The sequence below is a fragment of the Papaver somniferum genome, chromosome 7 (genome assembly GCF_003573695.1).
Source record: "Papaver somniferum cultivar HN1 chromosome 7, ASM357369v1, whole genome shotgun sequence".
Classification (NCBI taxonomy): domain Eukaryota; kingdom Viridiplantae; phylum Streptophyta; class Magnoliopsida; order Ranunculales; family Papaveraceae; genus Papaver; species Papaver somniferum.
In genome coordinates, this window is record NC_039364.1 from 55,371 (window position 1) to 65,517 (window position 10,147).

The following is a 10,147-nucleotide window of genomic DNA, read 5'->3' on the forward strand; positions in this document are numbered from 1 at the left end:
AGTTTTGGTCTGGATTTCAGATCAAATATACTATGAATTATAGTTTTACTCCGGATTTTGGTTTTACTCAGTACCATTGCGATTGGTTTCTGGACCAATTTTTGGTTTTACTTGTCCATTGTGAACACTTTTACTATTCCCAAAGGAGCGGGACTCAACCTCGTATAAGAGGGAGATTTTATAAGGTTTTTCTGGACGGTCCGTATAGAACAGTTATGTTTGGCATGGAAGGAGTTTGAATTTTATAAGGTTCACCCGGTGAAATTTATACTCACGCCCATCAGGCGTGATTAATATCTTTGCCCCATTTGAACGCATATTTAATCTGCGCTTGTATTATTGAGTAGTTTATACATCCGCCACATTCCAAACGAATTTTTAATCCGCATCTGATATTAAACACACTTTTAACCTCCGCTCGATCAAATATATTCGTCTGGATTTCAGACCAAATATACTCTGAATTATAATTTTATCCCGGATTTTGGTTTTACTTAATACCATTGCGATTGGTTTCTAGACCGATTTTTGTTTTTACTTGTCCATTGTGGACACTTTTACTAATCCCAAAGGAGCGGGACTCACCCTCGTATAAGAAGGAGATTTTATAAGGTTTTTCTGGTCGGTCCGTATGGAACCGTTGCGTTTGGCATGGAAGGAGTTTGAATTATACGGAGTTCCAACTACCTAAAATTCAAACTACCTAGAAAATGATTTCCATCATTCCAGATTTATGTGTTTCACACGATTATGAATGAAATTGGTAATTGTGTCATTTTAATTATCCAAATGTTTATTTTTTCAAAAAAAAAATTCATTAATATATCATTTGTTGTTAAATTTATTTCTAAATTACTGATTTTCTTTAAAGTATTATATATTTTTATAAATAATTAATTTTTATGTAAATAAAATATTATTTTTAAATTACTTAAACTAGTAATAACCAATATTAGTAACTTAAATGTTTTGATATTTGAATTAAAAAAGAACTGTTTAAATCATTATTTTAATAAATATAATATTAGCAATAATCAATTTTGGTATTTTTTAAATAAAACTATTTTTTTTAACTTAAAATAATAATTTATTAACAATTGTAATTAATTACTTATGGAAATATAATTTTGGCGAAAACAAATTTTTAAAATAATAAATTAGATATTTTTTCTGCTGAAATATTATTTTAAGTTAAATAATTAATAATTTTTCTGCTGAAATATTATTTTAAATTAAATAATTAATAATTTATCAACAATAATAATTAATTATTTATGTAAGTATAATTTTAGTGAGAAGAAAGTTTTACATTTGAATTGAAAAACTATCTAAATTATTATTTTAAATAAATATAATATTAAATGAAGCTATTATTTAAAATTAAAAAATTAATAATTTTTCAACAAAAGTAATTAATAACTATTTTTTTACTAGTATAACTTGGGATTAAAACAAATTATACTAAAATAATGTTATCAAAAGAGGTTTTAGTTGGTAGCCGAGCAGCAAGCTGCGCACCAACCCCTTTTTTAGTAAAAACACCCAATCTGTGAAAAATACACTACCAATACCACTACCAGCGTCATGACTAACTAAACAATTCTTCAGACGCTTGAAAAAACATATAATATCATCACTAAGTTCCGCTAAGGTAGTAAAGGCTAGCACAACCAAACCATAACCGTGCGAAGTACACTTGTTCAAATATTTAGAACGTTTGCGCGAGATTGCTTTGGAGATAGTCTGGCCTGGGATCTCCAGTAAAGGGGGAGGCTCCTGTGACATACATACACACATCTTAGCCATTTTCTTAGTTGAGAACAAGGATATTTGCCGGACGTAAATCCTTGTTATTCTAAGATAAAAAACCCAAACCAACTTCCTTGCCAGCAGGGACACCATCTTTGAAACAAATGTTCGCAATTACATCACTTACCAAGTCATGGCGGAAATTTAGACCAACATCATTAGCACAGTGAAGCGCGTGATCACCAAAGATAGTCTTGACCATGTTTGATCTGATTGCATTGCCAAAAAACGGAGTCTCTTGCAGATAAAGAAAATTGGTCGGGAATTTGCTTATTAACCGCATCAAAATAAGTGACTGTTAAGAAGGGTGGGCAGCGTCATTGACGCAATAAATAGAAGGAAAACCACATACCTGAATGAATTTCTGAAGATCCATATGAAAGGCAACCTCATTATTGGTTGAGAAAGAGCTACCAAGTATCACCTTCGGCACCGAGGCAGTCTGACTATGAGAGGCAAGATAGCAATAGGTGCGAGTGTCATCGATGGTTTAAATGTCTTTGATAGGAAGAGTAGCCAGTCTCTGTTGCAAATATTAACCGCATCAAAATAATAATTTATTAGCAATTGTAATTAATTTCTTATGGAAATATAATTTTGACGAAAACTAATTTTTATATGTGAACTGAAAAATTATTTAATTTATTATTTTTACTAAATATAATATTAAAGTTAAATAATTTTTCTATTGAAATATTATTTTGAATTAAATAATTAATAATTTATCAACAATAATAATTAATTATTTATGTAAATATAATTTTAGTGAGAAGAAAGTTTTACATTTGAATTGAAAAATTATCTAAATTATTACTTTAAATAAATATAATATTAAATGAAGCTATTATTTGAAATTAAAAAATTAATAATTTTTCAACAACAATAATTAATAACTATTTTTTATTATTAGTATAATTTTGGATTAAAAAAATTATACTAAAATCAAATGTAAACAAAAGAGGTTATAGTTGGTAGCCGAGTAACAAGCTGCGCACCAACCCCTTTTTTAATAAAAACACCCAATCTGTGAAAAATAAAACTACCAAGACCACTACCAGCGTCATGACTAACTAAACAATTCTTCAGACGCTTGAAAAAACATACATTATCATCACTAAGTTCCGTTAAGGTAGTAAAGGCTAGCACAGCAAAATCATAACCGTGCGAAGTACACTCGTTCAAATATTTAGAACGCTTACGTGAGATTGGTTTGGAGATAGTCAGGCCTGCTATCTCCAGTAAAGGGGGAGACTCCTGTGACATACATACACACATCTTCGCCGTTTTCCCAGTTGAGAACAAGGATATCTGCCGGACGTAAATCCTTCTTATTCTCAGACAAAAAACCCAAAGTAACTTCCTCGCGAGCAGGGACACCCGCTTCGGGAAAAATATTCGCAATTACATCACTTACCAAGTCATGGCGGAACTTTAGACCAATATCATTAGCACAGTGAAGCGCGTGATCACCAAAGAGATCCATAGGCCTATTGCAACATGAGCACAACCCGTCCTCAACAAATAAAGGGATACCAAGGCGATAACAAACTACTGCTATGAACTTTCTGGGACCGAGGCACTGATCTAAACCGCTGATCGGGACAACCAAAAGATAGTCTTGAGCATGTTTGATCTGATTGCATTTCCAAATAACGGGATCTCTTGAAAATAAAGTAAATTGGTCGGGGATTTGCTTCTTAACCGCATCAAAATAAGTGACTGTTAAGAAGGGTGGGCAGCGTCATTGACGCAATAAATAGAAGGAAAACCACATACCTGAATGAATTTCTGAAGATCCATATGAAAGGCAACCTCATTATTGGTTGAGAAAGAGCTACCAAGTATCACCTTCGGCACCGAGGCAGTCTGACTATGAGAGGCAAGATAGCAATAGGTGCGAGTGTCATCGATGATTTAAATGTCTTTGATAGGAAGAGTAGCCAGTCTCTGTTGCAAAGGTCCAAACCCAAATCCATCTCCGGTGATTAAAAGCCTCAAATATTGGAGCAGGTGGTCATCAAAGAGGTCAGAGGCCTGTTGTAGAGCTGCCCGATTAGTAGTATGCAACACTGACACAGTTACGAAGTAACAACATCTTACTCTGGGGATCTCTGAGCTTTTTGATAGCAGACATTAGCTGAATAGTCTTATTCACCCTATTAAGCGCCATATCACTCATGGAATCCAAAGCCAACTCACAGGTCCACCCAAAAGCTTAACTCCCTTGCTAGGTCTACCAATATCCGAGGGGAAAACACCTACCTCCAAGCTACGTGGATCAGTAATAGGAAAAAAGACCTCGGTCTTCTCGATATTAATTTTCTATATACATATAATTTTTAGTGTAAAAAAATTATATTTGAATTTAAAAATTAACAATAATTAATGTTTGAATTTTAACAAAAATGAGCACCTAGCTCAGTTGGTGATCCTCGTTTCCTAAATTTTTATGCGCACCAGGAGCTCCCAGGTTCGAGCTCCCAATGGCGTAATAATGCAGGAAGGTAGAGTTAGCTTTTCTCCTCTTGTGACACAATCTCAGCTCCCACATCCGCTTCGGATCCCTTGGCTAGGTTACCCATTAAGCTGGCTGGTTGGCTAGCACGACAACATGTTCAATTAATGTAGAGTACGTTGTTGGAGCTTAGAGCTTCTCCAATAGTGAATGTGGATGTTTCATATGTGGCATCACTTTTAAGACATCCTCTAGGTATAAAATCCTAAATATAATAGGAGAAAATAAATTTTATCTTCAACCCATAAAGTGTTGTATCCTTCTTTTACTTATTTATAGATGTACAATTGGTTGAAATTATTTCCATTTTCTTTTTAATGATTTTTATTAATAAATGTATGACTAGGATGAGAAGACATCTTCTAGGTGAATGTCTGAAACTAGAGGTTCTCCTAGAGGATGTCTAATTTTTTTTTGCCACATCATCCTCACATCAATGGGTTGGAGATGATTTTTTACAAAAATGATTGTGTATCCTATGTGGATGAAGACTTTTTTCTTCACACACATTCCATAGGAGAATCTCTTAGCTTGTTAGGTTTCCAACTAGTTCATGTAATACTCTTTATCTATTAACTATTATCTTAACAGAACTAGCAGTAAAACACCAAGGTGACGAAATTTGGAGTACAAAAATTCCGTTCAAATGTTGTGATCCATTAAAAAACTCCATATTAAACAATATTGATACAAAAACCACAAATTTTTAAAAATTGATACAAAAAACCCAAACAAAATTGGTTTCATCAAATTATATGATGAAACCAAATTTGGTTTCAACTAATTTTTGCGTATTTTTATCATGAAACCAAAGATTTTAATGATGACACCAAATTTTGGTGATACTGTTTCTGGTTAGTGGTGGTGCTGGTTGGTGGTGGTGCTTTTTATGGTATAGGTAGTTCTAGTATTTGTTAGTGGATGTGGTGTTGGTTGCTAGTAATGGTAGTTAGCGGTGGCAAAAATACCTTTGGCGTTTTTGTGTTACTTTAATTATTTGGGGTTTTTGTGTTACTTTTGTTTTGATGGGTTTTTTGTTGATGGATATTGACACTTTGAGGTTATAACTTACGACCCGTTATCTTAAATTAAAAAAATTAATAATTTACCAACAGTATTAATGTATTTAAATAATAAAAAAATATTTTTTTATGTTCAAAAACGGACACCTAGCTCAGCTGGTCATCCCCATTTTCCAAAATTTCATGCCCTCCAGGAGGTCCCAGGTTCGAGCCCCCAGTGACGTAGTATTGCATGAATTAACATGGAAGCTAGATTTATCTTGCCCCTCTTATGACACAATCTCAGCCCCCAAATCCGGTTCGGTTCCCTTGGCTAAGTTACTCATGAGAATAACACGGCAACCTGTTCAATTGATGTAGTAGTATGTTGTTGAAGCTTAGCTTGTTAGGCTTCCAACTAGTTAATGTAATACTCTTTATCTCCAAAACGAAAACAAACTAAATATTATCAAAGTATTAAAAAATTACAATTAATATATTTTTGTAAATATTATAAATATTATAAAATCTAAAAGAAACAAAATATAGTTATATATTAATTACCAAAATAAACTTATAATTGTAGGAAATTAATTATTGTTCAAACAAAGAAAAGAAATGAAATATTGGTCAATGGGTTGAGTTGAAATGATGAAATTTTAATCTCCATGGGAGGAGGTGAATTTCAATTTTCATTGAATGGTGGAGTTTCAAATGCCTTGAATTCTAATTCCATTCATGCCAAACACCTAGGATACGAACTCCATCCTTGACTCCTCGTATTCACTGAACTCCACCCTCAACTCCCTCCATCTAGGTGCAGAGGTATAAGACCACCACTCGTAAAGTGTTGGTCAAAACCTCTATTACAAAGTACAGACGACTCATTAAACTTAAAAAGAGAAACAGAGGTGAAATTAACTTGAGATACTCAGATTTAAACTAAAACCGAAACACACAAGAAAGAACTCATCAAACTGAAGATATCAGGTTGGTATTAGTAGTTGAATCCCAGATAAACGCAATAGGACTCCATTCGATGGACCCGAAACTCAATTGTTTCTCTGGACCCAAGCCTGTTGCTTCCATATCATTTAACCTATTTGAAAATGAAATTTTATACGACAAAAATCGATTTATTTTACTGAACACAAGCTTCTGTGGTGAAACAGTGATCTTAACCGATGGTGGAGAGTTTATCTTAACCTTATAAATTGCATCTGCTGACGGTCCAACATTCTTGACCGTTCTTTCATACTTCACTTTATTAGTTCCCGATTTGAAAACAACAGAGAATGAAGGATAGTTCAGGTCACCTGGACTGGCCATCTGAGACCGACTGCAATCAACCTTTTCATGGACGAATATCTTTGAGATCGTTGTTGAAGAATAGTTAATGGAGCACAGGAATTGTGCATAGTCTTCAGTTTCCACGTCGTATACTAAACCTGGGTGAAGGGCTTTGTTTGGATCAACATGACCTGACCCAAGCTCGAACCATCTCGCATATTTTCCATCAGCAAGCCTTGTGATATCTTTTCGCGAATTATCCACATTGTAAGCAGTTGTCATTATGGCAGACTTAATTGCACCCGGAGACCATGTAGGATGTGCACTTTTAAGCAAGGCAGCGATTCCACTAACATGAGGGCATGCCATTGAAGTACCTGATATTACATTGTACTTGACCCGCCTCGTATCCGCTTTCGACTTGCTTGGACCAACAGCTCCAGTCCAAGCAGCCAAGATATTAACACCGGGAGCAATAATATCGGGTTTAAGAATCTCTGGCGTTATTGGATTCGGACCACGACTAGAAAATGCGGCAATTTTTGGAGACGATGGTGAATAACCAATTGATGTTCCTTTAAATTTTATCACAGCTACTGGATAATATTTTTGTGCTTTATTTGTCGCCCTTATATAATCTCGAATCTTACGACCACTCTTATAAGTAATCATAGTCCCAGGAATTAGATGTGGAACAGAAGTCAATCCTTCACCTTTTTCTTTGGGTGCCACTTGAATTACTCCAATTCCACCGGCTAATTTCACTGCATTCCCTTGAGCATCTCTTGGACCACCACTCTCACAAACAACAATATTTCCCTTAACTCTGTTGACATCTAATTTCCCTTCTTCGCAGATTTCACTACCACAGTCACCACCGTAAACTAGTATATTAGATTCTGTTAGTCGATTTTTGCCATAAAACAATGAGACACCAGGAAGAACAGTTTTATCGCCTAAAATCACATTTGCAGGAAATTCTCGGTCAAGTGTCGATGCTCCAACTGTCAGCACCCATGGTGCGACATTCCCTACAGTCTTCGGTTCAGGTCCACGATTTCCTGCAGAGACTAAAACAATAATCCCTTTCTGCATAGCGTGAAAAGCTCCAATCATGAACGGATTCTCGTAGAATGGAGCAGCTGTCCCCCCGACTGACAAAGAAATCACATCAACTCCATCTGAAATGGCCTTATCAAATGCAGCAAGTATATCTGAGCAAGCACATCCAACGCCTGGCCAACAGACCTTGTAAACAGAAATTCTTGCCCTAGGTGCCATTCCATGTGCTACTCCAGCTGCGTATGGACCTAATGAAGCATTAGAAACACCAGATCCAGCTGCCATTGATGCACAATGTGTACCATGCCCCTCTGTATCTCTGGCTGATATTGTTTCTGAAGAGCTCATATTCATTTTACTTCCAAGCATAAACGCTTGACATCCATAGAGGAATGCCCTAGCACCTATTATCTTCATGTTGCAGGATTCTTTTGGAAAGTCTGGTCCTTCGTCACAGATACCTTTCCATCTTTTAGGTACTGGACCTAAGCCTAATCATGAAAACTACGTCGTTCCGGCCATATCCCGGTATCGAAAACACCGATAATGACATCATCACCGTAACCTGAATCCGGCCAAATTCCGATTTTCTTATTAAGACCGAGAAACTGAGGAGTATGAGTGGTATGGAGTTCGTGAATTTGCTCAGGGAGGACAGATACAATTCCGGGAACATTGCGTAGATGGGACGCTTGAGAAAGGGTGAGTCGAGCAGCAAAGCCATGCATTGCATGGTTGTAAGTGTAGATGATTTGTTGAGGCTTATGATGTTGATTATTAGATGAAGAAGAAAAGGATGAAGAAGCAGGTGGGGGAAGAGATGCTAGAGTTGCATGGTACCACTCATGATGAGATACAAAGACGGATGGCTTATCAGGTTTGGAGACGAAAACAATGAATGTCTTAAGTTGTTCATTATCTTCCGGATTATAAGATGTTGCAAGAGAATGTAATGGAGATGTTAGAAAGATGATAAGAAGGAAAAAATAAGTAGAAGCAGTAACAGTAGACATTGTTGTTTGATTTTCTTAATTAGCATTAGCACTTGCTTCACTATATATAGAGCTTCACATTATTATTTAACTAATCAACTACTACTTCTCACGATGAATTTATACAAATATAAATATTCTCGATCTCACTTAAGTATAACACGGCTCCTGACATGACATGCAACCTTAAAAAACAAAATCTTATGAAATCAAAATATAACGTGAAGTAGTGACAGAGGTGGAAGTGACTGTCTCCTTTATAATGTTCCACGAGCTTTCCTCTCTTAAAAAGAACGTGCATTTCATCAATTTCGAAGCAGAATACAGGTATCGAGTAACCTACTATTTTATGGGGGCATGGTAACACCGTGGATCATAAGATAGCGCGATGGGAATTTTGCTAACATTTGAATTATGACTAGCAGTCTAGCAATATTCCTCGTACAGACCAGTTCGTCATCAATGGAGATGATTCAAAAATCAGAGTCGCACGGTATTAGTTCACATGGATCTACGCTGTATTTTGAAACATCTAGGATGTAGTTTCACATGATACATCTGACCAAATGGGATGCCATAGCCCATGACAGTAGCAGTAGATCTGTCTCGATCCAAAATTTCCGGAGTAAATCATGGCTAATTCAGCTGTCCATTTTCCTAGAAAGACAGATAAAATATCCTGGCATACGGGTATTTAAATAATGGTTGCGAAATCACATTAATTGTGGTAGGAAAGATTTATGACTTTATTCTGCTTAAGTTGAAAGGTTCATAAACATGAAGTGATTAGAACCATAACTGCAATTGTCTGAGTTTCGTTCTGTTTCCAGTAAAATTACTACTGGATTCCGGATAAATATTTGATGGGAGGTTCTTAAATGGAGATATGAGGGACAAATGATATATTGACATGTATTTTTCACAATAATTGATTCTACCAAATTTTATTATGAAAAACATGTATCACCATATCTGAAAAACACCTCCATCAAAATTTATTCTTATATCTAAAAAACACCTCCATCAAAAATTTATTTTTTAAAATTCATTCTATATATGGTATCTTTTCTTAATTTTCTCGTACATATCATTCTTAGGTTGTCTGTAGTTTATACAAAATATGGTATTCCTTCTTCGTTATCTTTTCTTTCTTTTCGGAAGAGGTTTTGTAGGAAAAATCAAAAGAAACTCAAAAAAAATTTGATGTTCGAGGAAACTGCGAGGAGAATATGCATTATATCAAAATTGTATAATTTGTTGTCTTGTTGGGGATTTGGCTCGACCCAGGCCCATGAGATTAGTTCTCCATGGGACATGTGGAGTTCTAGATGGAGACTAATAAGATGTAGAATCTCCCTACATAGTACCGAGGCCTTTTCGATTAAGACCCCACACCTATCTTGCCAAAGGTGGTGAGAATGGGAACAGTATCGGTACTATGTAAACGTCCGTAGGATCCATGGAGATGATAGACTCGT

General features: G+C 35.4%; 1 pseudogene; it reads right to left on the reverse strand.

Moving 5' to 3' along the window:
- Positions 1–6,297: 6,297 nt before the first annotated feature.
- On the reverse strand, positions 6,298–8,690 carry LOC113300460 (annotated as a pseudogene).
- Positions 8,691–10,147: the final 1,457 nt, after the last annotated feature.